A 15633-nucleotide genomic window follows, 5' to 3' on the forward strand; every position below is an offset into this window, starting at 1 on the left:
TGCCGAAAATTTTTCGGTAGGAACTTCTTTGGGGGCGTGACAAATTTAAGTGTTACTAATATTAGCATAAGTAACACTAGTGAGTAGAGTTAATAGTTAAGTAACGGTCACCTTAGAGAGTAGTAAGGAAGGTGAGTCGTTACATCGATCTTCTTTCATGAATTGACTCTTAGTCATCTTTCATGAAAAACCTTTTCATCTTCTTCTTTTACATGATTAATTCATGTAAAAAACCTTTCCTCTTCCTTAGTAAATTCGAGTTCACCCAATGAGTCTAACACATTGACCCTCATCAATTCAAATTGACTTTTTGAGTCTAATTCGAATTAGACTCAATCCAATAATTGAATATAATTGAGTTTAACTCAATGGGTCTAATTAAGATTAGAATTAATCCAATGATTCATCATATGAACTTATCTCTAAAATAACTTGTTCTTTATGTGTGACTCAATAGGCTCTCACAATGCTGGAACTGTAATTAAAATCACTTTAGATACATAAGTAATGAGTGACATCTAGCAAGACATCATTGCTACCCAAGTGACGAGAATGTCGAAATCCGACTTAACATTTCCGTGTCTATTGTGTTGTATGATTCAATCCTTCTATCCTTGATATCTAGATTAATCAATGAGGCATAGACCTAGTCATCCTCTTATCAATCTTTGTGTTTCTTGATCTCTAGGTAGATATACTCAAACAAATAAGCTCAATATCTCATATTAACTCATTTGAGCATGACTATGTATTCTTGTGTCCTACTAATCAAGGGGTCAATAGATATCACTTCGGTCATATGGAAGGGATAGATCATATCTACATCACTCACATTGCTCCACATAACTTATTTCATACCCAGTGATCGACTTTATAGTCTACCTTATTACATGTGACATTTGCCTATATCAAAGTACACAACTCCTTATGTAGAGAACCGTAGTGACTTTAGGTCTAAGGACTATTCATACCAATAATCACATAATAATGTTTATGACCCTCATATAATGATCTATGAAATATTCTTATAACGGGGCATTCAGTACATATTCTCTAATATATACCCATGTGTCAACCTGATATCTCATATCTATGACTTGTGAGATTAAGTCTTCCGTTGAACTACATACTAGTCTCAATGCATTAATATTGTCTTTGTATATTAATACTTGACTAGGAATAGTTAAGAGTGGTGTCTATATATATATCTACAGGCTTCCACTATTAATTCAACTAATTGATATGCTGTAGACTAAAAACTACTATCCTAGGATATTATTATGATATTATTATATTATTTATTAGAAACTGAACTAAAAAAAATATAATAACTGACTTTGTATTTTATTAATTAATAAAATATGATACAAAATTGCCCTATCAATCATCTTATAATTAGTAATAGGGCTAATACTAACACACTAGTTCGATGGGTGAGTGGAGGGAGGTGTGAATTAATGAAAACTTTTATTTTGAGTTCTTGCAAATCATAAAAACTCAAATAGAAAGGTAAATTATAAATTCTCATATGTGAACTATAATATAAAATGAAAATAGTGAAACAAATTAAGTACATTCTAACAATAAGGTATATATAATAAGTTTGGGGATCATACTCTTTTTTTTACTGATATGGTGCATAATAGGGGACCTTGATGATATTAGGAAGTCAATAGTCAAGGAGACCTGGAGGTTAAAAGTTAAGAGGAGATGACAGTCCAAGCCGAGGAGTTCCTGGCCTAGTCCGAAAGGGAAGTAACGGTCAAAATCAGGAAATCCTTGTGAGATTTGACTCTCCCACCTAAAAAAATGTCTCTCCTAGGCATTGCTCCTACTCTACTCTCGACCGATTCCTTAGTTGACCGGACCATCAGGGCTAAGTTCCCTCATCTCTCTTGGGCATCTCTCCCAGTCTACTCCCGATCGATTCCTTAGCCGACTAGGCTATCAGGGCTAAGTCCCCTCGATCCTCTTGGGCATCACCCCCGTCTACTCCCGATTGGTTCCTTAGTCAATCGATCATCTGTTGGTGCAGGGTGAACCATAATCGAAACTGAATTTTAATACTATCAAAGGATCAAGTTAAGTCTTGTTGTGATCTAATAAATTAACTAAGTGTGCAGGATGTTTACTCAACTAGAAAAGTCTTAGTAGATCATGGAAGCCAAGCAACAAGTCTAAGTGGATCAAGAGGACTCGTCACTTGGTAGGGAAGCTTGATAGGTCTGGAGGATCTGGTATCGAGAGAAAGCCTTGGTGAGCTGATCCGATGCTAAGTGGCAAAGTCCAAACAGGTCTGGAGGACCAATGTTTGGTAAGTAGATTGAGGTAAGCAACTGGAGAGGAGTGTCAATGAGGTCGTGTTTCGGAAAGGAACAAATCCTAGGTCGCTGATCCAATTGAAGAAACCAAGAAGGTTTCCAAGTTGAGATTAAGATAATTCTACTATCAATTACTACTCGTGCATCTTATATTACTTTCCTAACTTTATTTTGTAGGAATATTTTGTTTAACTCTTTTTTATAGGAACCGACCAAATCGATCGATCGAACCCATGGATCGATCCACCGAACCAGGTTGATATATAGAATAGAGATAAGATTTCACCAAAGAAAAAATACAAGCCAGGCCGATCAGTCGATCAAATCCAAGGATCGACCGACTAACAATTACAGACTTAAAGGAGAATTAATGGTGAATCTCGATGAATAGGGATACTGTAATGTTTGGTCAACTGAAAAGGTGATCGGTTGACCGATCAATTAATGCTCATAAATGTACAAAGATCAAATCTCAGCGTAGAAGGAAAGCAAGTTGTTTAATCGACCAATAGGAAAATCAGTCGACTGAAAGGATCAATTGACCGAATGACTTTTCGATCGATCGAATGAGACTATTCTAAATCAGCTCTCTATTCATTCTCCTACTATTCTGTGCTTCATCATCACAAGTAATTTGCTCAATCAAGAAGTGTCGATGAGCTTCGCTTCTTATTCTTTCTCGGTATTTTTTTTATTAGCTTGCATTGTTTTAATTTAAAGAAGATAGAAGTGTGTTACTATTTTCTAGTTGCATTATATGAATTGTTTCTTTTTGAAGATTTTGGGAAGAAGAGTTATAGTGAATTTCCCAACTATGTGATCAAGGATCGTAGGTCTTGGAATAGAAGTCGACATAGGCTTCGAACCGGGTAAGCACCTGAGTCATCTTTATTACTCTTTCTTTTTCCGCCACTTTACTTTGATTTGTTTCTTTCAATTAAAGAAAAAGTTTTAACGAGCGATATTCACCCCCTCTGTATTGCTTCTTTTTGATCCATTAATTGGTATCAGAGCCAGGTCACTATGAAATTACTAACAATTTATCGAGCAAATTTTAAAAACATTTCCTTTTTCTTTAAAGAAATTTTTTACTAGTACATTTATTTCTTTTATCTTGCACTGCTAATCCTAAGACGAGAGTCTTGAAAATTCCTTTTATTAATTCTGTGATTGCAAGAATGTCGAACTCCTACCAAGAAGGTTATAGCACGGTTCACCCCTGCTATTCAAAGGGAAAAATTTCAACTACTAAAAAAATAGAATGGAGCAAGTCTGACATCGAGCTTTGGTTCACCATACTTAAATGATACACACATCCGATGGTAGATGGAAATCTAATAGAACTAGAAGATTGGACTCCCCCGATCAAGAAGGCACAACTGAACTACAAGGCGATTAACACCCCATCTAGTGCAGGCTCACCATGGAAGAACTGAACTAAGTTGGGCCCTATGACAACACAAAAGAACTTTGGATCACCTAGTAAAATTACACGAGGGAACTAACGAATCAAAGGTAAATACGAGAGATCCGTTGTTAAATAATTTATTTAATATTAAAATGCTTCCCAGAGAAACGGTCATCCAACTGCACGCTCGACTCAAAGATCCTTAAAGACCTTCATCTGATTGGACACCATCTAGAGAACTGTGATACGATAAGGTGCATGCTAAATACCTTCCCGTGGAATGCTTTGTGGGCATCAATAGTAGATGCCTGCAAAGTTTTCAAGGAGCTTTCAAATCTAAAGTTAGACAAATTATTTTTTGAATTATAATAACATGAGCAATCAATCTAACTTGAGTTAAGTTGAGAAAGAAATTGCCCTATATGCAGGACCAACCAAGGAGACCAAATCAAGAAGAAAGAGCAAATTAGAAAGTGAGTTAGACATGGACTCAACAAATGAAGAAGAACTAGTCAACATTGTCCGAAGACTGCTAACAAGGAAGAAGTTCAAGAGGAGTACCAAGAAAATACTGATCAACCAGAGTCAAAACAAATCAGAAATAATTTGTTACGGATGTAACAAGAAGGGGAATTTTAAACATGAATGCCCAAATTGAAAGGAGGAAAAGCCTAAGTCGATAAGAAGAAATAAAGCCCTCTAAGCAACATGGGACGAGTCATCTTCCATGGAGTCCGACACTGAAGATCTAAAGCACTCGAGCCATCTTGCCTTTATAGAAAGAAACGAAGATTTTGAGTCCGAGGAAGAGTACAAGTTTGAGACTGACACTGAGTCCGAGAGAAGCCCCAAATCCGTATCCATTTCTGAAGGTCCCAATATTGTAACTTTTTATTCCAAGTCAAATTTACTTAAAATAGTTAAATGTTTGTTTAAAAAATTGACAAAATCTAAGCAACAAAAATAACTTACTCTTTAAGGAAATTGACCACCTTAAAGAGCAAGTTAGCTTGAGTCACTCAACTAACCAAGTTCAAGTCAGAACTTCAACTCAAGTTGTAAAACTTGAGGAAGAAAATTTCAACTTGAATGGTCAAGTGGAGAAACTTAAGGAAACATTGGAAAAGTTTGAATTGAGATCCAAGTGTCTAAAAATGGTACTTGGATCATAATGAGCTGTGTACAACAAATTTGGAATTGGCTATAATCCAAACAAAACCAGCAAACCATATTTATCATTAATTAGTCAAAATATTAGAAATCAAGTCTAAGCATGAGTTTCTAAAAAATATGTAACGACCACCCTTCTTATTACTACTACTACTCTCTAAGAGTGACCGCTACTTAACTGCTAACTCTACTTAACCGGTACGCTACTTAACTACGAGAAATCTCTACCGAAAAATTTCGACAGAATCTCCCCTGTACCGGTGACCAAATCATCAATACAAACAAACTATACTTAGCCACAGGCGGCTGGAACATATATCTTCACAACCACGCAGTATAATATCACAAATAAAAGAAGAAAACTACCCTAACAATAGCAAACATCAATATCACTCCATCAATAGAACCCAACTACAAATGCGGAATAAACTTAATTACAATATTGACTCATAATAGCATTAAAAGAAAACTAAAGAACTCTAAATAGAAAAGTCTTAACAATTCCTTAGCAAACTCTTGATCTCCCCATAGTCCAGCCATCACACACCTTCATCACCACCACCTTGTCGCCTTCCTTGCTAAATCTTTTTCTTTTCTTTATCTGCAGTAGGAGGAAGTGCAGTCTATAAGCATAAAGCTTAGTGAGCGCTATCTACTCACAAAAACTCGATATGCATGTATATAAATAAAAACATGCTAAAATTGAATGCTAACATGTAAAACTACTCATGCTCATAAATAGCAAAGGAATCATACTATCTGAAATACTAAACATGTATAGCTAATCATGCTCATAATCTAATGAAGGAATCATACTAATTGAAATACTAACATGTATAGCTAATCATGCTCATAATCCAATAAAGGAATCATACTAACCGAAATACTAAACATGTATAGCTATTCCTGCTCAAAATCCAATAAAACTATAACTGCATGCTGAGAGCAAATAAAGTTAAACATGCTGAATAATCTAATAGCAAGAAACAAATAAAACTACTACTGCATGCTTCAAATAACAAGAAACTAAACTTTCTAATTCTAAACATATTTGAAGCTTGTTTCATTTGTTTCAAAACTTATACTTTAATACTTCAAAATAATAATCAACTTCTCTTGGGCCCGGCATTGTACCACTTTGCGCGCATTCTTAGTAAGAATCGAGGTAGCTAATCCTGAAACTACTAAAATACTTCTAGGCCTTGTGCCTAGGGGCATCTTGGAGCCCATCCCTTGGACCTTGTGTCCGGTACATGCCCTTTAAAAGTAAAATACTTTCTTTTTAACTATAACTTCTTTATACTTGCCCTTACTTGGCATTTAAGCAAACACCTTGTGTGCGCTTTTGATATTCAATCTTCTGGAATTGAAATCAAGTCTAGACCTTGGTCTTTCTTGCTTATAGATTATTTATAAAATCTGTACTTAAGCTCAATAAAATGCTTATTCAATTCTACAACTACAGCGCATGAATAAAGTCTAATAGCAAAACAAGGAAGACTGCTTATATTCGTAAACAGCAAAGCAAAGAACTAATCATGCTCGCATACAGCAAACATAAAGAGAACTGCTCATACTCAAATCCATAAGAAAGGCATAAAAATGGGATCTAACACGGCTCATGCTCAGCTAAAGAAAAATGAAAACCAAACATGCTCAGCTAAGGTAAATGAAACAGAACATGCCTAACACTTAACTTATTTTCATAAGGGAAACAAACTGAGCTCTCTAAGCATGCTACAACAGATATGAATCAGAAAACTAATCATGCTATATTAGCAAATAAAACCTATTCTAAAATAAAACTGCTCAAGTGCCTAAGGTGGCCAAGGGTAACTAAAACTGGAATGCTACATTTAGGTTGTAGATTATGCCACAACTATCTAATTTATTCTAGCACAATTTGAAAAGCATTGACAACCAAAGATGAGGCATAAACTTCTTTTTGCTGTAAAATTAAAACAAACTTTAATAACACCTTCTTAGCTTAACCCTTATTGTGAAGCGACCTAAAATTTCCAATTATACTTAATCAGATTGGTAAGGAACAATTCAAGGTTTAATTGCTTCATGAAAACCACAGTAGACAGCCAAAAAGGATACCAATGTGCTGTTAATAGGATAAATTGCTACTAGAAACCTAAATTTTGTAACTATTCATCATGCCTAACCTAAACTAATCCTTCTCTTCTTCTTTGTGGTTTCACGGTAGCAAACAAAGAATAATACAAGCTTCATGAAACATGCTCCGAAATCTTTAAAGATACAGAACTATATACAACTGCACATATATGTAACTATTTCTTGTTATTCAATTCAATCTAGATACTCAATTAAATTAAACCAACTCTTGATCCTTCTTTGAAACCCACGGCAGCAACACCCAAAATCGCAGGAACCAAAAGAAAACTAGCCGAACAACAGGAAGGCACAGAAATACCAAATCAGAGCTCATTCGCAAATCAAAACTCCCGGAACAACTCCTACTACAGGTGAGAAGCAACTCACCTCTTGTTCTTGCACTTACAACCGTAAGAGACAGCTTCTAGGGCTTCGGAGAAACTCATGATCTCGGCCTCTTCTTTGCGTCTTCGAGTTCTCCTTGTCGAGGTGATCACGCACGGTGAAGACCGGCCGGAAAAACCCTTAGCCGGCGCCGGAGGGAGGAAACCTAGCTCCGTCGCCCTTTCATCCGCCGAGAGCAGAAAATCACCTCGCCGCGCCGCGCGTGCGTGAGAGGAGAAGAGGTGAGAAGGAATTAGGTCACGGGAAATAACTTAAGTCCTCTCCTTATAACTAAGTTTTATTTCTGTTCTTTACTATAACTTAAATTAATTCCGCCCTTACTTTGATCACAAAATACCCGCGGCTCACTTGGTTGCCTCGCTTCGTTTAAGGCTTATGACTTGTCCGAGGTCTATGGGTCGAATCTCGGCTTACACAATTTTTGTCTAAACTTCTTTCGTTTTGTAAAAATACCAAACGACCTCCAAAAATTGCGTAAAAATACTCTAAAATTTTCTAAAAATCTCTAGAATATTTTAAAGGTATTTCTAAATATTTTTGAGGACTTTTAGAACTTGAAATAGGGAAAATTGGGTCGTTACAAAATACTTAACCAAACCAAACCAATATTTGATCCCTAAGAGTTAAATTCATTTTTTATATAGACTATATTTAAACTATGACTTAGGGGGAGCAAATAGAAAATTGTTCAACCTACTTAAATAATCAACTATGCATACTTAGGATTAGGTTTACATTTCTACTTAGCTTAGAATAGTTAGTTAAAAAGGTTTACCAAACCCTAATAACATAGCATCAGAATGGATTGGGATGATAGTACGTTAGGAAAACTTTGTTGAAGGCATGTCTAAACTAAATCTTGTGTATTCTACCAGGTGCACTAGACCTAGTAGATATAGATGAAGCTACCCCAATCAAATATGAGCTAGTTAGACTAAAACTTAGTATTAAGTTTTTTAGACAAAATTATTTTAGAAAGTATTCAGAAAGAGGCCCACCGTTGATACACAAGAAGGTCGTATGCCTTGCCACTAACTAAAAACATATCCTTATGAAGCTTGCTTGATTAACCCAAAGCTAAGTTTAAATCTAACATGGGTTGAACAACCTTTTTCAAAATTTTTAATAATTTAAATATAAAAACATAATTTTAAAATTAATTAAAACTTAATTCTAAATTAATTAAAACTTAATTCAAAATCAATTACAATTTAAATTCAAAATTAATTAACAATTAATTCAAAATCAATTAAAATTTAAATTAAAAATAAATTAAAATTAAAATTAAAATTGAAATTAATTAAAACATAATTCAAAATCAATTACAATTTAAATTCTAAATTAATTAAAACTTAATTCAAAATCAACTAAAATTTAAATTCAAAATAAAATTCAAAATTAATTAAAACTTAATTCTAAATTAATTAAAACTTAATTCAAAATTAATGAAAATATAAATTCAAAATTAATGAAAATATAAATTCAAAATTAATTAAAACTTAATTCTAAATTAATTAAAACTTAATTCCAAATCAATTAAAATTTAAATTCAAAATTAATTAAAATTTAAATTCAAAATTAATTAAAACTTAAATCAAAGTTAATTGAAACTTTAAATCAAGATCAATTATAATTTAAACCTAACTTAATTAAAACTTAAATTAATTAAAACTTCAAAATTTATACTTAATTAATTTAATACTTAAACTTAACTAAAGAATTAATTAAAATTTTAATTAAAACTTTAAATTAATTTAAACTCAAGTAATTTTTTTTAAAGTTATGATTTTAAACACTTGAAATTTCATTAACCAAACTTTGGTCTAACTCCTACATTATGTGTAGGAATCTAAAGCTTTGGGCAAATAGATTTTGGAAAGCAGCTGCACTAGGCTTATGACCGGAGATCAATACAAATTCACAAGTATCAAATTCAAAAACCTAGGATCTGTTACTTTTGGAAATAATGACAAGCTAAAGGTAATTGGTATAGGAGAAATTTAATTACAGTCAAATATATCAATTAGAAAAGTATTATTTGTTGAATATTTTCATTATAACTTGTTTAGTATAAGTCAATTATACAATTCTATATTTAAAGTAAAATTTCTATTTTCTGAATACCTACTAAGTTACACTAAATCATCAAATATATTATTAAAAGGATTTAGAGATAACAATATTTACTCAATAAATCTACCAAAAACCTCACCTAAGTGTCTTTTGGCACAATAAGATGAAACATGGTTGTGGCATAGGAGATTAGCTCACAACCATATTAGAAATTTACTAAAATTAAACAAAAATGGTTTAGTTAGAGGTCTACCTAAATTAGGAATTCTTGGAAATAAAATCTATAACCCTTGTCAACAAGGAAAATAAATTAAATCAACATATAAATTAACTAACCAAAACAAAACAAATAAAATACTTGAATTATTATACTTAGACTTATTCGATTCCCATGGAGTTAAATCATTTAATGGAACTCTTTACTGCATAACTATAATAGATGATTACTCCAAATATACTTAGGTAAAATTCTTAACTCATAAAAATGGAACTTCTGAGATATTTCATAATTTCTACAAACAAATAGTAAATGAAAAAGAAATCAAAATTAAGAAAATTAAAAGTAATAATGGAGGTGAGTTTAAAAATCAAAATTTTATAAAAGTATGTCTAGAAAATAGTTATCATCATGAATATTCATGCGCCAAAACTCCACAACAAAATAGATTAGTAGAATGTAAAAATAGACCTTTATAAGAAGCTATAAGAACAATACTAAATGAATATAATTTACCTAAATATTATTGGGCTGAAGCCATTGATACGACCTGTTATGTCCAAAATAGAGTTATAATAAACAAATTTTTAAATAAAATATCATATGAAATTTATTTTAATAAAATCTCAAACATAAAATACTTAAAAGTATTTGGATACAATGTACACATTTTAAAGATTACTTAGGAAAATTCACATAAAAAACCCAACAAGAAATTTTTCTTGGATATTCTTCTACAAGTAGAGCCTATAGGGTTTATAACAAATCCACTTTAAAAATTGAAAAAACAACAAACATCATTTTTGATAAAAAAAATATTAATAACAATAATGAAATAATTAATCTTAATAAAACCAATAAATCAATAAATTAAGAAGAAGAAGAACAACAATCAGAAAATGAACAAATAGTAAAAACTAACCCAAGAATAATACGTTTAAACCATGATTATCCAATTGAACAGATAATAGGAAATCCAGAGTTAAGAGTTTAAACCTCATAAGTCTTTAGGAACTTAAGCCAAATAGCCGTAATATCTAAAATTGAACCCAAAATCATAAATGATGCATTGTTTGAGCCTGACTGGGTAATTGTAATGCAAAAAGAGTTGGGTCAATTTGAAAGGAATCAGGTTTGAGACCTAGTACCTCCACCAAAAACTAAGTCAGTTATTGATACTAAGTGGGTCTTTAGGAATAAATTAGACAACAAAGGAGAAATCATTAGGAATAAAGCCCGACTAGTTGCTAAAGGGATTAGTTAAGTCGAAGGACTCGACTACGATGAGACTTATGCCTCCATCGCTAGGCTTGAATCCATAAGGATGTTGCCAGCCTATGTAGCACACAAATGATTCAAGTTATATCAAATGGATGTTAAATTTGTATTTCTAAATAGGCAAATTAAAGAGGAAGTCTGTGTAAGTTAACCCTCGGGTGTTGAAAATCTAGAATACCCAAACAATATTTTTAAACTAAAAATGTCAATATACAAATTAAAACAAGCACCTAGGGCCTGGTATGAAAGATTGTCTAGCTTCCTAAATTCAAAAGGGTTTAAAGAAGATCAAATTGACCCTACACTTTTTATAAACACCATTGACTCAGACATATTCATAGCTCAGGTTTATGTAGATGACATAGTATTTAGGTTAACCAACTCAAAATTCTTAAAAGAATTTATAACTTTAATGAAAAAATAATTTGAAATGAGTTTAGTTTGAGAGTTAAACTATTTTCTATGATTACAAATTAAAAAAAACTAAAGAAGGAAACGACACCCAAAAAAGTAAATACAGAACTGAACTAATTAGGAAATTTGGTATGAAAAACTCTAATGAACTAAAAACCCCTTTGGTAAGTAACATAAATCTAGATAGAGACCAAAATGATACCTTAGTTGACTTAACATACTATAGAAGCATGATAGGTAGCTTACTATACTTAATTGCAAGCAGACCTGACATATTATTTGTAGTAAGTATGTGTGCTAAATATCAAACATGCGCTAAAGAATCCCACCTATCACATGTTAAAAGAATAATTCAATATCTAAAAGGAATCGTAAATGTAGGAATGTGGTATTCGAAAATATCAAACTTCTAATTAGTTGGCTATTCTGATTCAGATTATGCTGGCTGTAAGTTGGATAGAAAGAGTACAAGTAGAGAATGTCAACTACTAGGATCTTCTTTAGTTAGATAGTTTAGTAGAAAATAACATTGTGTTACCTTATCTATTACTGAAGTTGAATACATAGTAATCAGCGAATGCGTAGCTCAATTGTTATGAATGTCCCATACCTTAAAAGACTTTAATTTAGACTATAAAAATATGAAAACCTTCATTGATAATATAAGTTCTATAACCCTAACTAAAAATCTAATACATCACTCTAGAACAAAACATATAGAATTTAAACACCACTTCATTAGGGATCATGTCTCAAAAGGTAATATCGAACTTCAATACATTGAATCCAAATCTAACCTAGCTAATATATTTACTAAATATTTACCTTAATCTAAGTTTAGTAATTTAAGAAGACAGTTAGGAATGTGCTTGATAGAGTAGTGGTCTTTATTTCAAAATAATTTTTTTGAAAATTATTAGTTTTTCAAAAATTATCTTCCCCCTTTTATTTTTTTTTTCAAAATTACTTTCAAAATATTTTATCTTTATGGAGTAGCCTAGGACTTACCATGGAATTGCATGCACCTATAATTTTAGCAGGCAGCATCTCACAAGCACAGTAGGATACCTTGCTTGTGTATTTTGAAACATATAATGGTGTGAGGTACTTAGGACTTAGCCTAAGATTTCAAATACTTATGTTAGTGCAATACTATAAAAATTTGGTCTTTAAACAAAATATATTGATTAATTTGAGTAAGCTTACTAGTAACACACTAGTTAGAATCAAAAGCTCAAATTAACTAACCTGAGTCAATAGTTACTATCTTGTGATAGTCAGATATGTATAAAGGTTGGATATTTCATAATAAGGATATGTTTTAGTTTTTAAACCATGCTTGGAATTTTAGGTATATATCAACTTAAGGGGGAGCCTAAATATCATTCTCGAATTTATTTCAAGACTAAGAAAATTCTAAACTTCATATTTTATCCTCTTGATAATATTTTCAAAATGTTTGAATTTTAAAAATTTCAAATATTTAGATTTACAATAATGTTTTTACATTTCAAATTTTTATTTCTCCAAATATTTCAAAAGTTTTTGTATTGTATAATTATCTTTTTTAATATTTATCTTATTTTAAAATTAAATTTTCAACTTTAAAATTCTACACTTATGTTTTTAGACTCCTTCATTGTTTTTAAAAGAAACTTTTCTTCACATTTTTTATTCAAAATTTTCTATACAAAATAATTTTTTTTCTAAACAACTAATTTAATCGCTTGGGTTTTGGTTAATGGTTCTTATTTTCAAAAGTCTTAAAATATTTTCAACAATTCTATTAATCATATATTTGTACTTAGAAATATTTTCAAAAGTCTACTTTTCAAAACATATTCATTAGAAATCTTGATTAATTTTTTAAACCTAACTCTTTTCAAATCATATTTTCATACATCTTTGGTTTCAAATTTTTCTCCAAAACTTAAATCTTGGAATACTTCAAACTTGTTATTTATATTTCCCCTATTTTTGATATGTGTCAAAGGGGAGAGATAGTGAATTTAGGGAGAGTTAACAAACTTAGGGGGAGAATTAAGTTAAAATGGTTGTTTACTTATCTTTGTATATGCTATAAACTTAACCGTGAAACTTGGTTGCCAAATATTAAAAAGGGGGAGATTGTTGGTGTAGGGTGCACTAGAATCGAACCTGAGTTTTGATATTGTCAAAAGTTTAAGTTAAGCCTTTTTGTGATTTAATAAGTTAACTAAGTGTGTAGGATGTTTACTCAACTGAAAGAGTCCTAGCAGATAGTAGAAGCCAGGCAGGAAGCCCAAGTGGGTTGAGAGGACCCGACAGATGGCAGGGAAGCTCGTTAGATCTGGAGGATCTGATATCAAGAGGAAGTCCTAGTGAGCCTATCTGATGCTAAGTGGCAACATCCAAATAGGTTTGGAGGACCAATGTTTGGCAGGTATGTTGAGGTAAGAAATTGGAGAGGAGCGACCGTGAGGTCGTGTTCTGAAAAGGAACAAATCTAAGTCGCTGATCCAAGTAAAGAAACTGGAAGGTTTTCAAGTTAAAGTCAAGACAGTTCTACTATGAATTACTACTTATACACCATATATTATTACCCTAACTTTGTTTTACAAGAATATTTTATTTAACTCTATTTTGCTAGAACCGGCCTGATCGGTCGACTGAACCCATAGATTGGTCAACCAAACTAGGTTGATATAGAAGAAAGATAATATTGTGCTAAAGTAAAAAATGGAAGCCAGGTTGATCAATCGATCGAACCTAGGGATCAATAGATCAAATAATTAAAGCCTTAATGTAGAATTAATGGCGAATCTCGACGACTAGGGAAACTACACTATTTGGTCGATCAAACAAAGTGATCAGTCGATCGATCAATTAATAATCATAAATGTGCTAAGATCATATCTCAATAAAGTAGAAAACCAAGATGTTTAGTTGACCAATAGGAGAGTCAATCAACTGAAAGGATTAGTCGACCGAACAACTTTTTAATCGATCGAACAGAACTTATATAAGAGGTGCTCGAGATCCAAGGGAGGAAACTGAATTCTAATTCAATCTGTACTTTCTATTTGTGCTCTTGCTATTCTGTTCTTCATCTTCACAAGCAAGCTACTCTATCAAGAAGTGCCGACGAGCTTTGCTTCTTATTCTTTGTCGGTATATTTTTTATTAGCTTGCATTGTTATAATTTCAAGAAGATAGTAGTGTGTTATTATATTCTAGTTGAATTATATGAATTGCTTCTTTTTGAAGATTTTGAAAAGAAGAGTTATAGTGAATTGTCCAATGGTGCGATCAAGGATCGCGGGTCTTGGAGTAGGAGTCGACATAGACTTTGAACCAAGTAACCACCTGAGTCATTTTTATTAATCTTTTTTTCTACTGCTTTACTTTGATTAATTTTTTTCGATTAAAGAAAAGGTTTTAACGAGTGATATTCATCCCCCTCTCTATCACTTCTTTTCAATCCATCACCAATAAGGCTAAGTTCCCTCATCTCTCCTAGGCATCATCCCTAGTCTACTCCCAGTCGGTTCCTTAGTCGACTCAGCCTTTAGGGCTAAGTTCCTTCATCTCTCCTAGGCATCACCCTAGTCTACTCCCGGTCGATTCCTTTGCTGACCGGGACATCATGGCTAAGTCCCCTTATCCCTCTTAGGCATCGCCCATAGTCTACTCCTGGTCAATTCCTTAGTAGACTGGGCCATCAGAAGTAAGTACCCTCATCTCTCCTAAACATCACCCCCAATCTACTCCGAGTCGATTCCTTAGCCGACCAGGCCATCGGGGCTAAGTGCCCTCATCTCTCATGGGCATCACACCCAGCCTACTCCCGGTCAATACCTTAGCCTATTGGCCTACTTCCAGGAGATAATATTGTCATGGAATTCAAACTGCTTGTCAGAAAATAACATCTATCCACTAGAGAATATTCTAATGCTCTAACACGGGAGTAATGCAGAACATTTCTCTACCCAATGGGAGTTTATTGTACCTCATCCCTCATCTAACATTCCCTGACACCTGGCATTCTTTGATGTCTCATGATTATGGAGGTTATGAGAGGCATTATAAAGGTGAAGGTCCTCTATGTTGGCCAGGTACATGCACATACACACACATCTACTACTATTTATCTTCTCTATTGAGGAGGTTGACTTGAGTATCGGAGGGCCTACATCAGAGACCTCTTCCCTAGTTTTTGTAACGACCCAAATTTCCTTATTCCGAGT

The sequence above is a fragment of the Zingiber officinale genome, chromosome 11B, assembly GCF_018446385.1.
Source record: "Zingiber officinale cultivar Zhangliang chromosome 11B, Zo_v1.1, whole genome shotgun sequence".
Classification (NCBI taxonomy): Eukaryota; Viridiplantae; Streptophyta; class Magnoliopsida; order Zingiberales; family Zingiberaceae; genus Zingiber; species Zingiber officinale.